The sequence below is a fragment of the Cololabis saira genome, chromosome 8 (assembly GCF_033807715.1).
Source record: "Cololabis saira isolate AMF1-May2022 chromosome 8, fColSai1.1, whole genome shotgun sequence".
Lineage (NCBI taxonomy): Eukaryota > Metazoa > Chordata > Actinopteri > Beloniformes > Belonidae > Cololabis > Cololabis saira.
Window position 1 is genome coordinate 18,249,434 of NC_084594.1, and position 23,672 is coordinate 18,273,105.

Consider the following 23,672-nt stretch of genomic DNA (forward strand, 5'->3'; position numbering starts at 1 on the left):
CCGGCTCCGTCGGTCCATCTGGGTCAACAAGGTGCTGCAACCCTGCAACTCCGTGGGGAATTTCATCATCTGATATCGGAGCTCCGTTTTGACGATGCTTGGTACCTGGTGTGTCAGTGGTGTTCACTGGAGACAGACTACAGCGCTTACCGGGAGCAACAGCTCGACGATAGTTGCTGTTGATCCGAGGACCAAGAAGACATTAATCTGACTCTTGTCTTGTCTATGCGGAAATAACGCGGAAATATGAAAAAGGCTTCCACAGTGCGATCTGTGGTGAAAGAGGAAACCCAAGACGCTGCATATATGTAGGTTTTAAATGCTTTTTTCCTCCAGTTCTGCAGCGCACATAGATAGATAGATAGATAGATAGATAGATAGATAGATAGATAGATAGATAGATAGATAGATAGATAGATAGATAGATAGATAGATAGATAGATAGATAGATAGATAGATAGATAGATAGATAGATAGATAGATAGATAGATAGATAGATAGATAGATAGATAGATAGATAGATAGGAAAAGTAAAAACTACAGTTTTGCAGTTCTGTCTGTTATTAACGTTTGAATGCCGGATTTACTGCAAAAGATGATTGTACCATGTTACCACACGGAGGCAGCAATGCTCAATGTTTGAGAAAATACTACCACTGTTATCAGAGCTGCCCTTTGTACAACCTCTACACACATTTAAAGCAGCACAATGTACATCAACTTCCAACAGGTTCAATGACACCTCTGTCATGGTCTGAGGGGTCTGTATCGCCTTCACTGGCACTATGTAACTTTGAGGTGCATGGTAGGAACACTTCCACACTACTGGCAAAGCACTACCGCTTTTGTCCAAAGGAGCCGCCAAACTCAACAAAAGCTGAAAGTTATCTCGTGCTGCTTTAAGTCTTTACATATTTGGTTTACTCTGTTGATGCTAGCGCCAATTTTTGTCGACTAAATCAGCCGAACAGAGCCCGGATAGCTCAGTCGGTAGAGCATCAGACTTTTAATCTGAGGGTCCAGGGTTCAAGTCCCTGTTCGGGCATCAGTTTTATAGTGGCTATAGAGGTGGGCTACAGTCTGGAGGCATGGAGGAGCACGGATTGCAAGCAAGGTGAACCAGGGGCCCGGAGCAAGACCCCAAAAACCTTACTGTGCATTCACACCAGAAGCATCCAAAACCTGTGGTCGCTCAGCACTCCTGCATCGCGCCACATGCAGAAGGCTTTCAAGTTGCGCTGCAGAACTGGAGGGGAAAAAGCATATAAAACCTACATATATCTTAGCGTGCACATCTTCGGTTTCCTCTTCCACCATGGATGGCACTTTGGGAAGCCTTCTTCATATTTCAGCAGTGCACAGGCTGAGGAAGCGCGGGGCCCGGCTTCGTCGGTCCATCTGGGTCAACAAGGTGCTGCAACCCTGCAACTCCGTGGGGATTTTCATCATCTGATATCGGAGCTCCGTTTTGACGATGCTTGGTACCTGGTGTGTCAGTGGTGTTCACTGGAGACAGACTACAGCGCTTACCGGGAGCAACAGCTCGACGATAGTTGCTGTTGATCCGAGGACCAAGAAGACATTAATCTGACTCTTGTCTTGTCTATGCGGAAATAACGCGGAAATATGAAAAAGGCTTCCACAGTGCGATCTGTGGTGAAAGAGGAAACCCAAGACGCTGCATATATGTAGGTTTTAAATGCTTTTTTCCTCCAGTTCTGCAGCGCACATAGATAGATAGATAGATAGATAGATAGATAGATAGATAGATAGATAGATAGATAGATAGATAGATAGATAGATAGATAGATAGATAGATAGATAGATAGATAGATAGATAGATAGATAGATAGATAGATAGATAGATAGATAGATAGATAGATAGATAGATAGATAGATAGATAGATAGATAGATAGATAGATAGATAGATAGATAGATAGATAGATAGATAGATAGATAGATAGATAGATAGATAGATAGGAAAAGTAAAAACTACAGTTTTGCAGTTCTGTCTGTTATTAACGTTTGAATGCCGGATTTACTGCAAAAGATGATTGTACCATGTTACCACACGGAGGCAGAAATGCTCAATGTTTGAGAAATACTACCACTGTTATCAGAGCTGCCCTTTGTACAACCTCTACACGCATTTAAAGCAGCACAATGTACATCAACTTCCAACAGGTTTAATGACACCTCTGTCATGGTCTGAGGGGTCTGTATCACCTTCACTGGCACTATGTAACTTTGAGGTGCATGGTAGGAACACTTCCACACTACTGGCAAAGCACTACCGCTTTTGTCCAAAGGAGCCGCCAGACTCAACAAAAGCTGAAAGTTATCTCGTGCTGCTTTAATCTTTACATATTTGGTTTACTCTGTTGATGCTAGCGCCAATTTTTGTTGACTAAATCAGCCGAACAGAGCCCGGATAGCTCAGTCGGTAGAGCATCAGACTTTTAATCTGAGGGTCCAGGGTTCAAGTCCCTGTTCGGGCGTCAGTTTTATAGTGGCTATAGAGGTGGGCTACAGTCTGGAGGCATGGAGGAGCACGGATTGCAAGCAAGGTGAACCAGGGGCCCGGAGCAAGACCCCAAAAACCTTACTGTGCATTCACACCAGAAGCATCCAAAACCTGTGGTCGCTCAGCACTCCTGCATCGCGCCACATGCAGAAGGCTTTCAAGTTGCGCTGCAGAACTGGAGGGGAAAAAGCATATAAAACCTACATATATCTTAGCGTGCACATCTTCGGTTTCCTCTTCCACCATGGATGGCACTTTGGGAAGCCTTCTTCATATTTCAGCAGTGCACAGGCTGAGGAAGCGCGGGGCCCGGCTCCGTCGGTCCATCTGGGTCAACAAGGTGCTGCAACCCTGCAACTCTGTGGGGAATTTCATCATCTGATATCGGAGCTCCGTTTTGACGATGCTTGGTACCTGGTGTGTCAGTGGTGTTCACTGGAGACAGACTACAGCGCTTACCGGGAGCAACAGCTCGACGATAGTTGCTGTTGATCCGAGGACCAAGAAGACATTAATCTGACTCTTGTCTTGTCTATGCGGAAATAACGCGGAAATATGAAAAAGGCTTCCACAGTGCGATCTGTGGTGAAAGAGGAAACCCAAGACGCTGCATATATGTAGGTTTTAAATGCTTTTTTCCTCCAGTTCTGCAGCGCACATAGATAGATAGATAGATAGATAGATAGATAGATAGATAGATAGATAGATAGATAGATAGATAGATAGATAGATAGATAGATAGATAGATAGATAGATAGATAGATAGATAGATAGATAGATAGATAGATAGATAGATAGATAGATAGATAGATAGATAGATAGATAGGAAAAGTAAAAACTACAGTTTTGCAGTTCTGTCTGTTATTAACGTTTGAATGCCGGATTTACTGCAAAAGATGATTGTACCATGTTACCACACGGAGGCAGAAATGCTCAATGTTTGAGAAATACTACCACTGTTATCAGAGCTGCCCTTTGTACAACCTCTACACGCATTTAAAGCAGCACAATGTACATCAACTTCCAACAGGTTTAATGACACCTCTGTCATGGTCTGAGGGGTCTGTATCGCCTTCACTGGCACTATGTAACTTTGAGGTGCATGGTAGGAACACTTCCACACTACTGGCAAAGCACTACCGCTTTTGTCCAAAGGAGCCGCCAAACTCAACAAAAGCTGAAAGTTATATTGTGCTGCTTTAATCTTTACATATTTGGTTTACTCTGTTGATGCTAGCGCCAATTTTTGTTGACTAAATCAGCCGAACAGAGCCCGGATAGCTCAGTCGGTAGAGCATCAGACTTTTAATCTGAGGGTCCAGGGTTCAAGTCCCTGTTCGGGCGTCAGTTTTATAGTGGCTATAGAGGTGGGCTACAGTCTGGAGGCATGGAGGAGCACGGATTGCAAGCAAGGTGAACCAGGGGCCCGGAGCAAGACCCCAAAAACCTTACTGTGCATTCACACCAGAAGCATCCAAAACCTGTGGTCGCTCAGCACTCCTGCATCGCGCCACATGCAGAAGGCTTTCAAGTTGCGCTGCAGAACTGGAGGGGAAAAAGCATATAAAACCTACATATATCTTAGCGTGCACATCTTCGGTTTCCTCTTCCACCATGGATGGCACTTTGGGAAGCCTTCTTCATATTTCAGCAGTGCACAGGCTGAGGAAGCGCGGGGCCCGGCTCCGTCGGTCCATCTGGGTCAACAAGGTGCTGCAACCCTGCAACTCCGTGGGGAATTTCATCATCTGATATCGGAGCTCCGTTTTGACGATGCTTGGTACCTGGTGTGTCAGTGGTGTTCACTGGAGACAGACTACAGCGCTTACCGGGAGCAACAGCTCGACGATAGTTGCTGTTGATCCGAGGACCAAGAAGACATTAATCTGACTCTTGTCTTGTCTACGCGGAAATAACGCGGAAATATGAAAAAGGCTTCCACAGTGCGATCTGTGGTGAAAGAGGAAACCCAAGACGCTGCATATATGTAGGTTTTAAATGCTTTTTTCCTCCAGTTCTGCAGCGCACATAGATAGATAGATAGATAGATAGATAGATAGATAGATAGATAGATAGATAGATAGATAGATAGATAGATAGATAGATAGATAGATAGATAGATAGATAGATAGATAGATAGATAGATAGATAGATAGATAGATAGATAGATAGATAGATAGATAGGAAAAGTAAAAACTACAGTTTTGCAGTTCTGTCTGTTATTATCGTTTGAATGCCGGATTTACTGCAAAAGATGATTGTACCATGTTACCACACGGAGGCAGCAATGCTCAATGTTTGAGAAAATACTACCACTGTTATCAGAGCTGCCCTTTGTACAACCTCTACACACATTTAAAGCAGCACAATGTACATCAACTTCCAACAGGTTTAATGACACCTCTGTCATGGTCTGAGGGGTCTGTATCGCCTTCACTGGCACTATGTAACTTTGAGGTGCATGGTAGGAACACTTCCACACTACTGGCAAAGCACTACCGCTTTTGTCCAAAGGAGCCGCCAAACTCAACAAAAGCTGAAAGTTATCTCGTGCTGCTTTAAGTCTTTACATATTTGGTTTACTCTGTTGATGCTAGCGCCAATTTTTGTCGACTAAATCAGCCGAACAGAGCCCGGATAGCTCAGTCGGTAGAGCATCAGACTTTTAATCTGAGGGTCCAGGGTTCAAGTCCCTGTTCGGGCGTCAGTTTTATAGTGGCTATAGAGGTGGGCTACAGTCTGGAGGCATGGAGGAGCACGGATTGCAAGCAAGGTGAACCAGGGCCCGGAGCAAGACCCCAAAAACCTTACTGTGCATTCACACCAGAAGCATCCAAAACCTGTGGTCGCTCAGCACTCCTGCATCGCGCCACATGCAGAAGGCTTTCAAGTTGCGCTGCAGAACTGGAGGGGAAAAAGCATATAAAACCTACATATATCTATACATACAGCGTGCACATCTTCGGTTTCCTCTTCCACCATGGATGGCACTTTGGGAAGCCTTCTTCATATTTCAGCAGTGCATAGGCTGAGGAAGCGCGGGGCCCGGCTCCGTCGGTCCATCTGGGTCAACAAGGTGCTGCAACCCTGCAACTCCGTGGGGAATTTCATCATCTGATATCGGAGCTCCGTTTTGACGATGCTTGGTACCTGGTGTGTCAGTGGTGTTCACTGGAGACAGACTACAGCGCTTACCGGGAGCAACAGCTCGACGATAGTTGCTGTTGATCCGAGGACCAAGGAGACATTAATCTGACTCTTGTCTTGTCTATGCGGAAATAACGCGGAAATATGAAAAAGGCTTCCACAGTGCGATCCGTGGTGAAAGAGGAAACCCAAGACGCTGCATATATGTAGGTTTTAAATGCTTTTTTCCTCCAGTTCTGCAGCGCACATAGATAGATAGATAGATAGATAGATAGATAGATAGATAGATAGATAGATAGATAGATAGATAGATAGATAGATAGATAGATAGATAGATAGATAGATAGATAGATAGATAGATAGATAGATAGATAGATAGATAGATAGATAGATAGATAGATAGATAGATAGATAGATAGATAGATAGATAGATAGATAGATAGATAGATAGGAAAAGTAAAAACTACAGTTTTGCAGTTCTGTCTGTTATTAACGTTTGAATGCCGGATTTACTGCAAAAGATGATTGTACCATGTTACCACACGGAGGCAGAAATGCTCAATGTTTGAGAAATACTACCACTGTTATCAGAGCTGCCCTTTGTACAACCTCTACACGCATTTAAAGCAGCACAATGTACATCAACTTCCAACAGGTTTAATGACACCTCTGTCATGGTCTGAGGGGTCTGTATCGCCTTCACTGGCACTATGTAACTTTGAGGTGCATGGTAGGAACACTTCCACACTACTGGCAAAGCACTACCGCTTTTGTCCAAAGGAGCCGCCAAACTCAACAAAAGCTGAAAGTTATATTGTGCTGCTTTAATCTTTACATATTTGGTTTACTCTGTTGATGCTAGCGCCAATTTTTGTTGACTAAATCAGCCGAACAGAGCCCGGATAGCTCAGTCGGTAGAGCATCAGACTTTTAATCTGAGGGTCCAGGGTTCAAGTCCCTGTTCGGGCGTCAGTTTTATAGTGGCTATAGAGGTGGGCTACAGTCTGGAGGCATGGAGGAGCACGGATTGCAAGCAAGGTGAACCAGGGGCCCGGAGCAAGACCCCAAAAACCTTACTGTGCATTCACACCAGAAGCATCCAAAACCTGTGGTCGCTCAGCACTCCTGCATCGCGCCACATGCAGAAGGCTTTCAAGTTGCGCTGCAGAACTGGAGGGGAAAAAGCATATAAAACCTACATATATCTTAGCGTGCACATCTTCGGTTTCCTCTTCCACCATGGATGGCACTTTGGGAAGCCTTCTTCATATTTCAGCAGTGCACAGGCTGAGGAAGCGCGGGGCCCGGCTCCGTCGGTCCATCTGGGTCAACAAGGTGCTGCAACCCTGCAACTCCGTGGGGAATTTCATCATCTGATATCGGAGCTCCGTTTTGACGATGCTTGGTACCTGGTGTGTCAGTGGTGTTCACTGGAGACAGACTACAGCGCTTACCGGGAGCAACAGCTCGACGATAGTTGCTGTTGATCCGAGGACCAAGAAGACATTAATCTGACTCTTGTCTTGTCTACGCGGAAATAACGCGGAAATATGAAAAAGGCTTCCACAGTGCGATCTGTGGTGAAAGAGGAAACCCAAGACGCTGCATATATGTAGGTTTTAAATGCTTTTTTCCTCCAGTTCTGCAGCGCACATAGATAGATAGATAGATAGATAGATAGATAGATAGATAGATAGATAGATAGATAGATAGATAGATAGATAGATAGATAGATAGATAGATAGATAGATAGATAGATAGATAGATAGATAGATAGATAGATAGATAGATAGATAGATAGATAGATAGATAGATAGATAGGAAAAGTAAAAATTACAGTTTTGCAGTTCTGTCTGTTATTATCGTTTGAATGCCGGATTTACTGCAAAAGATGATTGTACCATGTTACCACACGGAGGCAGCAATGCTCAATGTTTGAGAAAATACTACCACTGTTATCAGAGCTGCCCTTTGTACAACCTCTACACACATTTAAAGCAGCACAATGTACATCAACTTCCAACAGGTTTAATGACACCTTTGTCATGGTCTGAGGGGTCTGTATCGCCTTCACTGGCACTATGTAACTTTGAGGTGCATGGTAGGAACACTTCCACACTACTGGCAAAGCACTACCGCTTTTGTCCAAAGGAGCCGCCAAACTCAACAAAAGCTGAAAGTTATCTCGTGCTGCTTTAAGTCTTTACATATTTGGTTTACTCTGTTGATGCTAGCGCCAATTTTTGTCGACTAAATCAGCCGAACAGAGCCCGGATAGCTCAGTCGGTAGAGCATCAGACTTTTAATCTGAGGGTCCAGGGTTCAAGTCCCTGTTCGGGCGTCAGTTTTATAGTGGCTATAGAGGTGGGCTACAGTCTGGAGGCATGGAGGAGCACGGATTGCAAGCAAGGTGAACCAGGGCCCGGAGCAAGACCCCAAAAACCTTACTGTGCATTCACACCAGAAGCATCCAAAACCTGTGGTCGCTCAGCACTCCTGCATTGCGCCGCATGCAGAAGGCTTTCAAGTTGCGCTGCAGAACTGGAGGGGAAAAAGCATATAAAACCTACATATATCTATACATACAGCGTGCACATCTTCGGTTTCCTCTTCCACCATGGATGGCACTTTGGGAAGCCTTCTTCATATTTCAGCAGTGCATAGGCTGAGGAAGCGCGGGGCCCGGCTCCGTCGGTCCATCTGGGTCAACAAGGTGCTGCAACCCTGCAACTCCGTGGGGAATTTCATCATCTGATATCGGAGCTCCGTTTTGACGATGCTTGGTACCTGGTGTGTCAGTGGTGTTCACTGGAGACAGACTACAGCGCTTACCGGGAGCAACAGCTCGACGATAGTTGCTGCTGATCCGAGGACCAAGAAGACATTAATCTGACTCTTGTCTTGTCTATGCGGAAATAACGCGGAAATATGAAAAAGGCTTCCACAGTGCGATCTGTGGTGAAAGAGGAAACCCAAGACGCTGCATATATGTAGGTTTTAAATGCTTTTTTCCTCCAGTTCTGCAGCGCACATAGATAGATAGATAGATAGATAGATAGATAGATAGATAGATAGATAGATAGATAGATAGATAGATAGATAGATAGATAGATAGATAGATAGATAGATAGATAGATAGATAGATAGATAGATAGATAGATAGATAGATAGATAGATAGATAGATAGATAGATAGATAGATAGATAGATAGGAAAAGTAAAAACTACAGTTTTGCAGTTCTGTCTGTTATTAACGTTTGAATGCCGGACTTTCTGCAAAAGATGATTGTACCATGTTACCACACGGAGGCAGAAATGCTCAATGTTTGAGAAATACTACCACTGTTATCAGAGCTGCCCTTTGTACAACCTCTACACGCATTTAAAGCAGCACAATGTACATCAACTTCCAACAGGTTTAATGACACCTCTGTCATGGTCTGAGGGGTCTGTATCGCCTTCACTGGCACTATGTAACTTTGAGGTGCATGGTAGGAACACTTCCACACTACTGGCAAAGCACTACCGCTTTTGTCCAAAGGAGCCGGCAAACTCAACAAAAGCTGAAAGTTATCTCGTGCTGCTTTAATCTTTACATATTTGGTTTACTCTGTTGATGCTAGCGCCAATTTTTGTTGACTAAATCAGCCGAACAGAGCCCGGATAGCTCAGTCGGTAGAGCATCAGACTTTTAATCTGAGGGTCCAGGGTTCAAGTCCCTGTTCGGGCGTCAGTTTTATAGTGGCTATAGAGGTGGGCTACAGTCTGGAGGCATGGAGGAGCACGGATTGCAAGCAAGGTGAACCAGGGGCCCGGAGCAAGACCCCAAAAACCTTACTGTGCATTCACACCAGAAGCATCCAAAACCTGTGGTCGCTCAGCACTCCTGCATCGCGCCACATACAGAAGGCTTTCAAGTTGCGCTGCAGAACTGGAGGGGAAAAAGCATATAAAACCTACATATATCTTAGCGTGCACATCTTCGGTTTCCTCTTCCACCATGGATGGCACTTTGGGAAGCCTTCTTCATATTTCAGCAGTGCACAGGCTGAGGAAGCGCGGGGCCCGGCTCCGTCGGTCCATCTGGGTCAACAAGGTGCTGCAACCCTGCAACTCCGTGGGGAATTTCATCATCTGATATCGGAGCTCCGTTTTGACGATGCTTGGTACCTGGTGTGTCAGTGGTGTTCACTGGAGACAGACTACAGCGCTTACCGGAAGCAACAGCTCGACGATAGTTGCTGTTGATCCGAGGACCAAGAAGACATTAATCTGACTCTTGTCTTGTCTATGCGGAAATAACGCGGAAATATGAAAAAGGCTTCCACAGTGCGATCTGTGGTGAAAGAGGAAACCCAAGACGCTGCATATATGTAGGTTTTAAATGCTTTTTTCCTCCAGTTCTGCAGCGCACATAGATAGATAGATAGATAGATAGATAGATAGATGGATAGATAGATAGATAGATAGATAGATAGATAGATAGATAGATAGATAGATAGATAGATAGATAGATAGGAAAAGTAAAAACTACAGTTTTGCAGTTCTGTCTGTTATTAACGTTTGAATGCCGGACTTTCTGCAAAAGATGATTGTACCATGTTACCACACGGAGGCAGAAATGCTCAATGTTTGAGAAATACTACCACTGTTATCAGAGCTGCCCTTTGTACAACCTCTACACGCATTTAAAGCAGCACAATGTACATCAACTTCCAACAGGTTTAATGACACCTCTGTCATGGTCTGAGGGGTCTGTATCGCCTTCACTGGCACTATGTAACTTTGAGGTGCATGGTAGGAACACTTCCACACTACTGGCAAAGCACTACCGCTTTTGTCCAAAGGAGCCGGCAAACTCAACAAAAGCTGAAAGTTATCTCGTGCTGCTTTAATCTTTACATATTTGGTTTACTCTGTTGATGCTAGCGCCAATTTTTGTTGACTAAATCAGCCGAACAGAGCCCGGATAGCTCAGTCGGTAGAGCATCAGACTTTTAATCTGAGGGTCCAGGGTTCAAGTCCCTGTTCGGGCGTCAGTTTTATAGTGGCTATAGAGGTGGGCTACAGTCTGGAGGCATGGAGGAGCACGGATTGCAAGCAAGGTGAACCAGGGGCCCGGAGCAAGACCCCAAAAACCTTACTGTGCATTCACACCAGAAGCATCCAAAACCTGTGGTCGCTCAGCACTCCTGCATCGCGCCACATACAGAAGGCTTTCAAGTTGCGCTGCAGAACTGGAGGGGAAAAAGCATATAAAACCTACATATATCTTAGCGTGCACATCTTCGGTTTCCTCTTCCACCATGGATGGCACTTTGGGAAGCCTTCTTCATATTTCAGCAGTGCACAGGCTGAGGAAGCGCGGGGCCCGGCTCCGTCGGTCCATCTGGGTCAACAAGGTGCTGCAACCCTGCAACTCCGTGGGGAATTTCATCATCTGATATCGGAGCTCCGTTTTGACGATGCTTGGTACCTGGTGTGTCAGTGGTGTTCACTGGAGACAGACTACAGCGCTTACCGGAAGCAACAGCTCGACGATAGTTGCTGTTGATCCGAGGACCAAGAAGACATTAATCTGACTCTTGTCTTGTCTATGCGGAAATAACGCGGAAATATGAAAAAGGCTTCCACAGTGCGATCTGTGGTGAAAGAGGAAACCCAAGACGCTGCATATATGTAGGTTTTAAATGCTTTTTTCCTCCAGTTCTGCAGCGCACATAGATAGATAGATAGATAGATAGATAGATAGATGGATAGATAGATAGATAGATAGATAGATAGATAGATAGATAGATAGATAGATAGATAGATAGATAGATAGATAGATAGATAGATAGATAGATAGATAGATAGATAGATAGATAGATAGATAGATAGATAGATAGATAGATAGATAGATAGATAGATAGATAGATAGATAGATAGGAAAAGTAAAAACTACAGTTTTGCAGTTCTGTCTGTTATTAACGTTTGAATGCCGGATTTACTGCAAAAGATGATTGTACCATGTTACCACACGGAGGCAGAAATGCTCAATGTTTGAGAAATACTACCACTGTTATCAGAGCTGCCCTTTGTACAACCTCTACACGCATTTAAAGCAGCACAATGTACATCAACTTCCAACAGGTTTAATGACACCTCTGTCATGGTCTGAGGGGTCTGTATCGCCTTCACTGGCACTATGTAACTTTGAGGTGCATGGTAGGAACACTTCCACACTACTGGCAAAGCACTACCGCTTTTGTCCAAAGGAGCCGCCAAACTCAACAAAAGCTGAAAGTTATCTCGTGCTGCTTTAAGTCTTTACATATTTGGTTTACTCTGTTGATGCTAGCGCCAATTTTTGTCGACTAAATCAGCCTAACAGAGCCCGGATAGCTCAGTCGGTAGAGCATCAGACTTTTAATCTGAGGGTCCAGGGTTCAAGTCCCTGTTCGGGCGTCAGTTTTATAGTGGCTATAGAGGTGGGCTACAGTCTGGAGGCATGGAGGAGCACGGATTGCAAGCAAGGTGAACCAGGGGCCCGGAGCAAGACCCCAAAAACCTTACTGTGCATTCACACCAGAAGCATCCAAAACCTGTGGTCGCTCAGCACTCCTGCATCGCGCCGCGTGCAGAAGGCTTTCAAGTTGCGCTGCAGAAATGGAGGGGAAAAAGCATATAAAACCTACATATATCTATACATACAGCGTGCACATCTTCGGTTTCCTCTTCCACCATGGATGGCACTTTGGGAAGCCTTCTTCATATTTCAGCAGTGCATAGGCTGAGGAAGCGCGGGGCCCGGCTCCGTCGGTCCATCTGGGTCAACAAGGTGCTGCAACCCTGCAACTCCGTGGGGAATTTCATCATCTGATATCGGAGCTCCGTTTTGACGATGCTTGGTACCTGGTGTGTCAGTGGTGTTCACTGGAGACAGACTACAGCGCTTACCGGGAGCAACAGCTCGACGATAGTTGCTGTTGATCCGAGGACCAAGGAGACATTAATCTGACTCTTGTCTTGTCTATGCGGAAATAACGCGGAAATATGAAAAAGGCTTCCACAGTGCGATCCGTGGTGAAAGAGGAAACCCAAGACGCTGCATATATGTAGGTTTTAAATGCTTTTTCCCTCCAGTTCTGCAGCGCACATAGATAGATAGATAGATAGATAGATAGATAGATAGATAGATAGATAGATAGATAGATAGATAGATAGATAGATAGATAGATAGATAGATAGATAGATAGATAGATAGATAGATAGATAGATAGATAGATAGATAGATAGATAGATAGATAGATAGATAGATAGATAGATAGATAGGAAAAGTAAAAACTACAGTTTTGCAGTTCTGTCTGTTATTAACGTTTGAATGCCGGATTTACTGCAAAAGATGATTGTACCATGTTACCACACGGACGCAGAAATGCTCAATGTTTGAGAAATACTACCACTGTTATCAGAGCTGCCCTTTGTACAACCTCTACACGCATTTAAAGCAGCACAATGTACATCAACTTCCAACAGGTTTAATGACACCTCTGTCATGGTCTGAGGGGTCTGTATCGCCTTCACTGGCACTATGTAACTTTGAGGTGCATGGTAGGAACACTTCCACACTACTGGCAAAGCACTACCGCTTTTGTCCAAAGGAGCCGCCAAACTCAACAAAAGCTGAAAGTTATCTCGTGCTGCTTTAAGTCTTTACATATTTGGTTTACTCTGTTGATGCTAGCGCCAATTTTTGTCGACTAAATCAGCCTAACAGAGCCTGGATAGCTCAGTCGGTAGAGCATCAGACTTTTAATCTGAGGGTCCAGGGTTCAAGTCCCTGTTCGGGCGTCAGTTTTATAGTGGCTATAGAGGTGGGCTACAGTCTGGAGGCATGGAGGAGCACGGATTGCAAGCAAGGTGAACCAGGGGCCCGGAGCAAGACCCCAAAAACCTTACTGTGCATTCACACCAGAAGCATCCAAAACCTGTGGTCGCTCAGCACTCCTGCATCGCGCCGCGTGCAGAAGGCTTTCAAGTTGCGCTGCAGAAATGGAGGGGAAAAAGCATATAAAACCTACATATATCTATACATACAGCGTGCACATCTTCGGTTTCCTCTTCCACCATGGATGGCACTTTGGGAAGCCTTCTTCATATTTCAGCAGTGCATAGGCTGAGGAAGCGCGGGGCCCGGCTCCGTCGGTCCATCTGGGTCAACAAGGTGCTGCAACCCTGCAACTCCGTGGGGAATTTCATCATCTGATATCGGAGCTCCGTTTTGACGATGCTTGGTACCTGGTGTGTCAGTGGTGTTCACTGGAGACAGACTACAGCGCTTACCGGGAGCAACAGCTCGACGATAGTTGCTGTTGATCCGAGGACCAAGGAGACATTAATCTGACTCTTGTCTTGTCTATGCGGAAATAACGCGGAAATATGAAAAAGGCTTCCACAGTGCGATCCGTGGTGAAAGAGGAAACCCAAGACGCTGCATATATGTAGGTTTTAAATGCTTTTTCCCTCCAGTTCTGCAGCGCACATAGATAGATAGATAGATAGATAGATAGATAGATAGATAGATAGATAGATAGATAGATAGATAGATAGATAGATAGATAGATAGATAGATAGATAGATAGATAGATAGATAGATAGATAGATAGATAGATAGATAGATAGATAGGAAAAGTAAAAACTACAGTTTTGCAGTTCTGTCTGTTATTAACGTTTGAATGCCGGATTTACTGCAAAAGATGATTGTACCATGTTACCACACGGAGGCAGAAATGCTCAATGTTTGAGAAATACTACCACTGTTATCAGAGCTGCCCTTTGTACAACCTCTACACGCATTTAAAGCAGCACAATGTACATCAACTTCCAACAGGTTTAATGACACCTCTGTCATGGTCTGAGGGGTCTGTATCGCCTTCACTGGCACTATGTAACTTTGAGGTGCATGGTAGGAACACTTCCACACTACTGGCAAAGCACTACCGCTTTTGTCCAAAGGAGCCGCCAAACTCAACAAAAGCTGAAAGTTATCTCGTACTGCTTTAATCTTTACATATTTGGTTTACTCTGTTGATGCTAGCAGCAATTTTTGTTGACTAAATCAGCCGAACAGAGCCCGGATAGCTCAGTCGGTAGAGCATCAGACTTTTAATCTGAGGGTCCAGGGTTCAAGTCCCTGTTCGGGCGTCAGTTTTATAGTGGCTATAGAGGTGGGCTACAGTCTGGAGGCATGGAGGAGCACGGATTGCAAGCAAGGTGAACCAGGGGCCCGGAGCAAGACCCCAAAAACCTTACTGTGCATTCACACCAGAAGCATCCAAAACCTGTGGTCGCTCAGCACTCCTGCATCGCGCCGCATGCAGAAGGCTTTCAAGTTGCGCTGCAGAACTGGAGGGGAAAAAGCATATAAAACCTACATATATCTTAGCGTGCACATCTTCGTTTTCCTCTTCCACCATGGATGGCACTTTGGGAAGCCTTCTTCATATTTCAGCAGTGCACAGGCTGAGGAAGCGCGGGGCCCGGCTCCGTCGGTCCATCTGGGTCAACAAGGTGCTGCAACCCTGCAACTCCGTGGGGAATTTCATCATCTGATATCGGAGCTCCGTTTTGACGATGCTTGGTACCTGGTGTGTCAGTGGTGTTCACTGGAGACAGACTACAGCGCTTACCGGGAGCAACAGCTCGAAGATAGTTGCTGTTGATCCGAGGACCAAGGAGACATTAATCTGACTCTTGTCTTGTCTATGCGGAAATAACGCGGAAATATGAAAAAGGCTTCCACAGTGCGATCCGTGGTGAAAGAGGAAACCCAAGACGCTGCATATATGTAGGTTTTAAATGCTTTTTTCCTCCAGTTCTGCAGCGCACATAGATAGATAGATAGATAGATAGATAGATAGATAGATAGATAGATAGATAGATAGATAGATAGATAGATAGATAGATAGATAGATAGATAGATAGATAGATAGATAGATAGATAGATAGATAGATAGATAGATAGATAGATAGATAGGAAAAGTAAAAACTACAGTTTTGCAGTTCTGTCTGTTATTAACGTTTGAATGCCGGATTTACTGCAAAAGATGATTGTACCATGTTACCACACGGAGGCAGAAATGCTCAATGTTTGAGAAATACTACCACTGTTATCAGAGCTGCCCTTTGTACAACCTCTACACGCATTTAAAGCAGCACAATGTACATCAACTTCCAACAGGTTTAATGACACCTCTGTCATGGTCTGAGGGGTCTGTATCGCCTTCACTGGCACTATGTAACTTTGAGGTGCATGGTAGGAACACTTCCACACTACTGGCAAAGCACTACCGCTTTTGTCCAAAGGAGCCGCCAAACTCAACAAAAGCTGAAAGTTATCTCGTGCTGCTTTAATCTTTACATATTTGGTTTACTCTGTTGATGCTAGCGCCAATTTTTGTTGACTAAATCAGCCGAACAGAGCCCGGATAGCTCAGTCGGTAGAGCATCAGACTTTTAATCTGAGGGTCCAGGGTTCAAGTCCCTGTTCGGGCGTCAGTTTTATATTGGCTATAGAGGTGGGCTACAGTCTGGCGGCATGGAGGAGCACGGATTGCAAGCAAGGTGAACCAGGGGCCCGGAGCAAGACCCCAAAAACCTTACTGTGCATTCACACCAGAAGCATCCAAAACCTGTGGTCGCTCAGCACTCCTGCATCGCGCCGCATGCAGAAGGCTTTCAAGTTGCGCTGCAGAACTGGAGGGGAAAAAGCATATAAAACCTACATATATCTATACATACAGCGTGCACATCTTCGGTTTCCTCTTCCACCATGGATGGCACTTTGGGAAGCCTTCTTCATATTTCAGCAGTGCATAGGCTGAGGAAGCGCGGGGCCCGGCTCCGTCGGTCCATCTGGGTCAACAAGGTGCTGCAACCCTGCAACTCCGTGGGGAATTTCATCATCTGATATCGGAGCTCCGTTTTGACGATGCTTGGTACCTGGTGTGTCAGTGGTGTTCACTGGAGACAGACTACAGCGCTTACCGGGAGCAACAGCTCGACGATAGTTGCTGTTGATCCGAGGACCAAGGAGACATTAATCTGACTCTTGTCTTGTCTATGCGGAAATAACGCGGAAATATGAAAAAGGCTTCCACAGTGCGATCCGTGGTGAAAGAGGAAACCCAAGACGCTGCATATATGTAGGTTTTAAATGCTTTTTCCCTCCAGTTCTGCAGCGCACATAGATAGATAGATAGATAGATAGATAGATAGATAGATAGATAGATAGATAGATAGATAGATAGATAGATAGATAGATAGATAGATAGATAGATAGATAGATAGATAGATAGATAGATAGATAGATAGATAGATAGATAGATAGATAGATAGATAGATAGATAGATAGGAAAAGTAAAAACTACAGTTTTGCAGTTCTGTCTGTTATTAACGTTTGAATGCCGGATTTACTGCAAAAGATGATTGTACCATGTTACCACACGGACGCAGAAATGCTCAATGTTTGAGAAATACTACCACTGTTATCAGAGCTGCCCTTTGTACAACCTCTACACGCATTTAAAGCAGCACAATGTACATCAACTTCCAACAGGTTTAATGACACCTCTGTCATGGTCTGAGGGGTCTGTATCGCCTTCACTGGCACTATGTAACTTTGAGGTGCATGGTAGGAACACTTCCACACTACTGGCAAAGCACTACCGCTTTTGTCCAAAGGAGCCGCCAAACTCAACAAAAGCTGAAAGTTATCTCGTGCTGCTTTAAGTCTTTACATATTTGGTTTACTCTGTTGATGCTAGCGCCAATTTTTGTCGACTAAATCAGCCTAACAGAGCCCGGATAGCTCAGTCGGTAGAGCATCAGACTTTTAATCTGAGGGTCCAGGGTTCAAGTCCCTGTTCGGGCGTCAGTTTTATAGTGGCTATAGAGGTGGGCTACAGTCTGGAGGCATGGAGGAGCACGGATTGCAAGCAAGGTGAACCAGGGGCCCGGAGCAAGACCCCAAAAACCTTACTGTGCATTCACACCAGAAGCATCCAAAACCTGTGGTCGCTCAGCACTCCTGCATCGCGCCGCGTGCAGAAGGCTTTCAAGTTGCGCTGCAGAAATGGAGGGGAAAAAGCATATAAAACCTACATATATCTATACATACAGCGTGCACATCTTCGGTTTCCTCTTCCACCATGGATGGCACTTTGGGAAGCCTTCTTCATATTTCAGCAGTGCATAGGCTGAGGAAGCGCGGGGCCCGGCTCCGTCGGTCCATCTGGGTCAACAAGGTGCTGCAACCCTGCAACTCCGTGGGGAATTTCATCATCTGATATCGGAGCTCCGTTTTGACGATGCTTGGTACCTGGTGTGTCAGTGGTGTTCACTGGAGACAGACTACAGCGCTTACCGGGAGCAACAGCTCGACGATAGTTGCTGTTGATCCGAGGACCAAGGAGACATTAATCTGACTCTTGTCTTGTCTATGCGGAAATAACGCGGAAATATGAAAAAGGCTTCCACAGTGCGATCCGTGGTGAAAGAGGAAACCCAAGACGCTGCATATATGTAGGTTTTAAATGCTTTTTCCCTCCAGTTCTGCAGCGCACATAGATAGATAGATAGATAGATAGATAGATAGATAGATAGATAGATAGATAGATAGATAGATAGATAGATAGATAGATAGATAGATAGATAGATAGATAGATAGATAGATAGATAGATAGATAGATAGATAGATAGATAGATAGATAGATAGATAGATAGATAGATAGATAGATAGATAGATAGATAGATAGATAGATAGATAGATAGGAAAAGTAAAAACTACAGTTTTGCAGTTCTGTCTGTTATTAACGTTTGAATGCCGGATTTACTGCAAAAGATGATTGTACCATGTTACCACACGGAGGCAGAAATGCTCAATGTTTGAGAAATACTACCACTGTTATCAGAGCTGCCCTTTGTACAACCTCTACACGCATTTAAAGCAGCACAATGTACATCAACTTCCAACAGGTTTAATGACACCTCTGTCATGGTCTGAGGGGTCTGTATCGCCTTCACTGGCACTATGTAACTTTGAGGTGCATGGTAGGAACACTTCCACACTACTGGCAAAGCACTACCGCTTTTGTCCAAAGGAGCCGCCAAACTCAACAAAAGCTGAAAGTTATCTCGTGCTGCTTTAATCTTTACATATTTGGTTTACTCTGTTGATGCTAGCGCCAATTTTTGTTGACTAAATCAGCCGAACAGAGCCCGGATAGCTCAGTCGGTAGAGCATCAGACTTTTAATCTGAGGGTCCAGGGTTCAAGTCCCTGTTCGGGCGTCAGTTTTATAGTGGCTATAGAGGTGGGCTACAGTCTGGAGGCATGGAGGAGCATGGATTGCAAGCAAGGTGAACCAGGGGCCCGGAGCAAGACCCCAAAAACCTTACTGTGCATTCACACCAGAAGCATCCAAAACCTGTGGTCGCTCAGCACTCCTGCATCGCGCCGCATGCAGAAGGCTTTCAAGTTGCGCTGCAGAACTGGAGGGGAAAAAGCATATAAAACCTACATATATCTATACATACAGCGTGCACATCTTCGGTTTCCTCTTCCACCATGGATGGCACTTTGGGAAGCCTTCTTCATATTTCAGCAGTGCATAGGCTGAGGAAGCGCGGGGCCCGGCTCCGTCGGTCCATCTGGGTCAACAAGGTGCTGCAACCCTGCAACTCCGTGGGGAATTTCATCATCTGATATCGGAGCTCCGTTTTGACGATGCTTGGTACCTGGTGTGTCAGTGGTGTTCACTGGAGACAGACTACAGCGCTTACCGGGAGCAACAGCTCGACGATAGTTGCTGTTGATCCGAGGACCAAGAAGACATTAATCTGACTCTTGTCTTGTCTATGCGGAAATAACGCGGAAATATGAAAAAGGCTTCCACAGTGCGATCCGTGGTGAAAGAGGAAACCCAAGACGCTGCATATATGTAGGTTTTAAATGCTTTTTCCCTCCAGTTCTGCAGCGCACATAGATAGATAGATAGATAGATAGATAGATAGATAGATAGATAGATAGATAGATAGATAGATAGATAGATAGATAGATAGATAGATAGATAGATAGATAGATAGATAGATAGATAGATAGATAGATAGATAGATAGATAGATAGATAGATAGATAGATAGGAAAAGTAAAAACTACAGTTTTGCAGTTCTGTCTGTTATTAACGTTTGAATGCCGGATTTACTGCAAAAGATGATTGTACCATGTTACCACACGGACGCAGAAATGCTCAATGTTTGAGAAATACTACCACTGTTATCAGAGCTGCCCTTTGTACAACCTCTACACGCATTTAAAGCAGCACAATGTACATCAACTTCCAACAGGTTTAATGACACCTCTGTCATGGTCTGAGGGGTCTGTATCGCCTTCACTGGCACTATGTAACTTTGAGGTGCATGGTAGGAACACTTCCACACTACTGGCAAAGCACTACCGCTTTTGTCCAAAGGAGCCGCCAAACTCAACAAAAGCTGAAAGTTATCTCGTGCTGCTTTAATCTTTACATATTTGGTTTACTCTGTTGATGCTAGCGCCAATTTTTGTTGACTAAATCAGCCGAACAGAGCCCGGATAGCTCAGTCGGTAGAGCATCAGACTTTTAATCTGAGGGTCCAGGGTTCAAGTCCCTGTTCGGGCGTCAGTTTTATAGTGGCTATAGAGGTGGGCTACAGTCTGGAGGCATGGAGGAGCATGGATTGCAAGCAAGGTGAACCAGGGGCCCGGAGCAAGACCCCAAAAACCTTACTGTGCATTCACACCAGAAGCATCCAAAACCTGTGGTCGCTCAGCACTCCTGCATCGCGCCGCATGCAGAAGGCTTTCAAGTTGCGCTGCAGAACTGGAGGGGAAAAAGCATATAAAACCTACATATATCTATACATACAGCGTGCACATCTTCGGTTTCCTCTTCCACCATGGATGGCACTTTGGGAAGCCTTCTTCATATTTCAGCAGTGCATAGGCTGAGGAAGCGCGGGGCCCGGCTCCGTCGGTCCATCTGGGTCAACAAGGTGCTGCAACCCTGCAACTCCGTGGGGAATTTCATCATCTGATATCGGAGCTCCGTTTTGACGATGCTTGGTACCTGGTGTGTCAGTGGTGTTCACTGGAGACAGACTACAGCGCTTACCGGGAGCAACAGCTCGACGATAGTTGCTGTTGATCCGAGGACCAAGAAGACATTAATCTGACTCTTGTCTTGTCTATGCGGAAATAACGCGGAAATATGAAAAAGGCTTCCACAGTGCGATCCGTGGTGAAAGAGGAAACCCAAGACGCTGCATATATGTAGGTTTTAAATGCTTTTTCCCTCCAGTTCTGCAGCGCACATAGATAGATAGATAGATAGATAGATAGATAGATAGATAGATAGATAGATAGATAGATAGATAGATAGATAGATAGATAGATAGATAGATAGATAGATAGATAGATAGATAGATAGATAGATAGATAGATAGATAGATAGATAGATAGATAGATAGATAGATAGATAGATAGATAGATAGATAGATAGATAGATAGATAGGAAAAGTAAAAACTACAGTTTTGCAGTTCTGTCTGTTATTAACGTTTGAATGCCGGATTTACTGCAAAAGATGATTGTACCATGTTACCACACGGACGCAGAAATGCTCAATGTTTGAGAAATACTACCACTGTTATCAGAGCTGCCCTTTGTACAACCTCTACACGCATTTAAAGCAGCACAATGTACATCAACTTCCAACAGGTTTAATGACACCTCTGTCATGGTCTGAGGGGTCTGTATCGCCTTCACTGGCACTATGTAACTTTGAGGTGCATGGTAGGAACACTTCCACACTACTGGCAAAGCACTACCGCTTTTGTCCAAAGGAGCCGCCAAACTCAACAAAAGCTGAAAGTTATCTCGTGCTGCTTTAATCTTTACATATTTGGTTTACTCTGTTGATGCTAGCGCCAATTTTTGTTGACTAAATCAGCCGAACAGAGCCCGGATAGCTCAGTCGGTAGAGCATCAGACTTTTAATCTGAGGGTCCAGGGTTCAAGTCCCTGTTCGGGCGTCAGTTTTATAGTGGCTATAGAGGTGGGCTACAGTCTGGAGGCATGGAGGAGCATGGATTGCAAGCAAGGTGAACCAGGGGCCCGGAGCAAGACCCCAAAAACCTTACTGTGCATTCACACCAGAAGCATCCAAAACCTGTGGTCGCTCAGCACTCCTGCATCGCGCCGCATGCAGAAGGCTTTCAAGTTGCGCTGCAGAACTGGAGGGGAAAAAGCATATAAAACCTACATATATCTATACATACAGCGTGCACATCTTCGGTTTCCTCTTCCACCATGGATGGCACTTTGGGAAGCCTTCTTCATATTTCAGCAGTGCATAGGCTGAGGAAGCGCGGGGCCCGGCTCCGTCGGTCCATCTGGGTCAACAAGGTGCTGCAACCCTGCAACTCCGTGGGGAATTTCATCATCTGATATCGGAGCTCCGTTTTGACGATGCTTGGTACCTGGTGTGTCAGTGGTGTTCACTGGAGACAGACTACAGCGCTTACCGGGAGCAACAGCTCGACGATAGTTGCTGTTGATCCGAGGACCAAGAAGACATTAATCTGACTCTTGTCTTGTCTATGCGGAAATAACGCGGAAATATCAAAAAGGCTTCCACAGTGCGATCTGTGGTGAAAGAGGAAACCCAAGACGCTGCATATATGTAGGTTTTAAATGCTTTTTTCCTCCAGTTCTGCAGCGCACATAGATAGATAGATAGATAGATAGATAGATAGATAGATAGATAGATAGATAGATAGATAGATAGATAGATAGATAGATAGATAGATAGATAGATAGATAGATAGATAGATAGATAGATAGATAGATAGATAGATAGATAGATAGATAGGAAAAGTAAAAACTACAGTTTTGCAGTTCCGTCTGTTATTAACGTTTGAATGCCGGATTTACTGCAAAAGATGATTGTACCATGTTACCACATGGAGGCAGAAATGCTCAATGTTTGAGAAATACTACCACTGTTATCAGAGCTGCCCTTTGTACAACCTCTACACGCATTTAAAGCAGCACAATGTACATCAACTTCCAACAGGTTTAATGACACCTCTGTCATGGTCTGAGGGGTCTGTATCGCCTTCACTGGCACTATGTAACTTTGAGGTGCATGGTAGGAACACTTCCACACTACTGGCAAAGCACTACCGCTTTTGTCCAAAGGAGCCGCCAAACTCAACAAAAGCTGAAAGTTATCTCGTGCTGCTTTAATCTTTACATATTTGGTTTACCCTGTTGATGCTAGCGCCAATTTTTGTTGACTAAATCAGCCGAACAGAGCCCGGATAGCTCAGTCGGTAGAGCATCAGACTTTTAATCTGAGGGTCCAGGGTTCAAGTCCCTGTTCGGGCGTCAGTTTTATAGTGGCTATAGAGGTGGGCTACAGTCTGGAGGCATGGAGGAGCATGGATTGCAAGCAAGGTGAACCAGGGGCCCGGAGCAAGACCCCAAAAACCTTACTGTGCATTCACACCAGAAGCATCCAAAACCTGTGGTCGCTCAGCACTCCTGCATCGCGCCGCATGCAGAAGGCTTTCAAGTTGCGCTGCAGAACTGGAGGGGAAAAAGCATATAAAACCTACATATATCTATACATACAGCGTGCACATCTTCGGTTTCCTCTTCCACCATGGATGGCACTTTGGGAAGCCTTCTTCATATTTCAGCAGTGCATAGGCTGAGGAAGCGCGGGGCCCGGCTCCGTCGGTCCATCTGGGTCAACAAGGTGCTGCAACCCTGCAACTCCGTGGGGAATTTCATCATCTGATATCGGAGCTCCGTTTTGACGATGCTTGGTACCTGGTGTGTCAGTGGTGTTCACTGGAGACAGACTACAGCGCTTACCGGGAGCAACAGCTCGACGATAGTTGCTGTTGATCCGAGGACC

At 44.9% G+C, this 23,672-nt stretch overlaps 17 non-coding genes across 17 annotated transcripts; all 17 read left to right on the forward strand.

Annotated features, from left to right (window-relative positions):
• Positions 1-972: 972 nt before the first annotated feature.
• trnak-uuu (transfer RNA lysine (anticodon UUU)) lies at positions 973-1,045 on the forward strand. Its single transcript has one exon. It is a non-coding gene; the product is annotated as a tRNA-Lys (tRNA).
• Positions 1,046-2,426: 1,381 nt separating this feature from the next.
• Positions 2,427-2,499, forward strand: trnak-uuu (transfer RNA lysine (anticodon UUU)). The gene has a single exon. It is a non-coding gene; the product is annotated as a tRNA-Lys (tRNA).
• A 1,297-nt stretch (positions 2,500-3,796) lies between these two features.
• Positions 3,797-3,869, forward strand: trnak-uuu (transfer RNA lysine (anticodon UUU)). The gene has a single exon. It is a non-coding gene; the product is annotated as a tRNA-Lys (tRNA).
• Positions 3,870-5,156: 1,287 nt separating this feature from the next.
• trnak-uuu (transfer RNA lysine (anticodon UUU)) lies at positions 5,157-5,229 on the forward strand. Its single transcript has one exon. It is a non-coding gene; the product is annotated as a tRNA-Lys (tRNA).
• Positions 5,230-6,568: 1,339 nt separating this feature from the next.
• Positions 6,569-6,641, forward strand: trnak-uuu (transfer RNA lysine (anticodon UUU)). Its single transcript has one exon. It is a non-coding gene; the product is annotated as a tRNA-Lys (tRNA).
• A 1,299-nt stretch (positions 6,642-7,940) lies between these two features.
• Positions 7,941-8,013, forward strand: trnak-uuu (transfer RNA lysine (anticodon UUU)). The gene has a single exon. It is a non-coding gene; the product is annotated as a tRNA-Lys (tRNA).
• Positions 8,014-9,328: 1,315 nt separating this feature from the next.
• On the forward strand, positions 9,329-9,401 carry trnak-uuu (transfer RNA lysine (anticodon UUU)). Its single transcript has one exon. It is a non-coding gene; the product is annotated as a tRNA-Lys (tRNA).
• Positions 9,402-10,634: 1,233 nt separating this feature from the next.
• Positions 10,635-10,707, forward strand: trnak-uuu (transfer RNA lysine (anticodon UUU)). Its single transcript has one exon. It is a non-coding gene; the product is annotated as a tRNA-Lys (tRNA).
• Positions 10,708-12,045: 1,338 nt separating this feature from the next.
• trnak-uuu (transfer RNA lysine (anticodon UUU)) lies at positions 12,046-12,118 on the forward strand. The gene has a single exon. It is a non-coding gene; the product is annotated as a tRNA-Lys (tRNA).
• A 1,313-nt stretch (positions 12,119-13,431) lies between these two features.
• Positions 13,432-13,504, forward strand: trnak-uuu (transfer RNA lysine (anticodon UUU)). The gene has a single exon. It is a non-coding gene; the product is annotated as a tRNA-Lys (tRNA).
• Positions 13,505-14,784: 1,280 nt separating this feature from the next.
• On the forward strand, positions 14,785-14,857 carry trnak-uuu (transfer RNA lysine (anticodon UUU)). The gene has a single exon. It is a non-coding gene; the product is annotated as a tRNA-Lys (tRNA).
• A 1,277-nt stretch (positions 14,858-16,134) lies between these two features.
• trnak-uuu (transfer RNA lysine (anticodon UUU)) lies at positions 16,135-16,207 on the forward strand. Its single transcript has one exon. It is a non-coding gene; the product is annotated as a tRNA-Lys (tRNA).
• A 1,305-nt stretch (positions 16,208-17,512) lies between these two features.
• trnak-uuu (transfer RNA lysine (anticodon UUU)) lies at positions 17,513-17,585 on the forward strand. The gene has a single exon. It is a non-coding gene; the product is annotated as a tRNA-Lys (tRNA).
• A 1,344-nt stretch (positions 17,586-18,929) lies between these two features.
• On the forward strand, positions 18,930-19,002 carry trnak-uuu (transfer RNA lysine (anticodon UUU)). The gene has a single exon. It is a non-coding gene; the product is annotated as a tRNA-Lys (tRNA).
• Positions 19,003-20,298: 1,296 nt separating this feature from the next.
• trnak-uuu (transfer RNA lysine (anticodon UUU)) lies at positions 20,299-20,371 on the forward strand. Its single transcript has one exon. It is a non-coding gene; the product is annotated as a tRNA-Lys (tRNA).
• A 1,336-nt stretch (positions 20,372-21,707) lies between these two features.
• Positions 21,708-21,780, forward strand: trnak-uuu (transfer RNA lysine (anticodon UUU)). The gene has a single exon. It is a non-coding gene; the product is annotated as a tRNA-Lys (tRNA).
• A 1,284-nt stretch (positions 21,781-23,064) lies between these two features.
• Positions 23,065-23,137, forward strand: trnak-uuu (transfer RNA lysine (anticodon UUU)). Its single transcript has one exon. It is a non-coding gene; the product is annotated as a tRNA-Lys (tRNA).
• Positions 23,138-23,672: the final 535 nt, after the last annotated feature.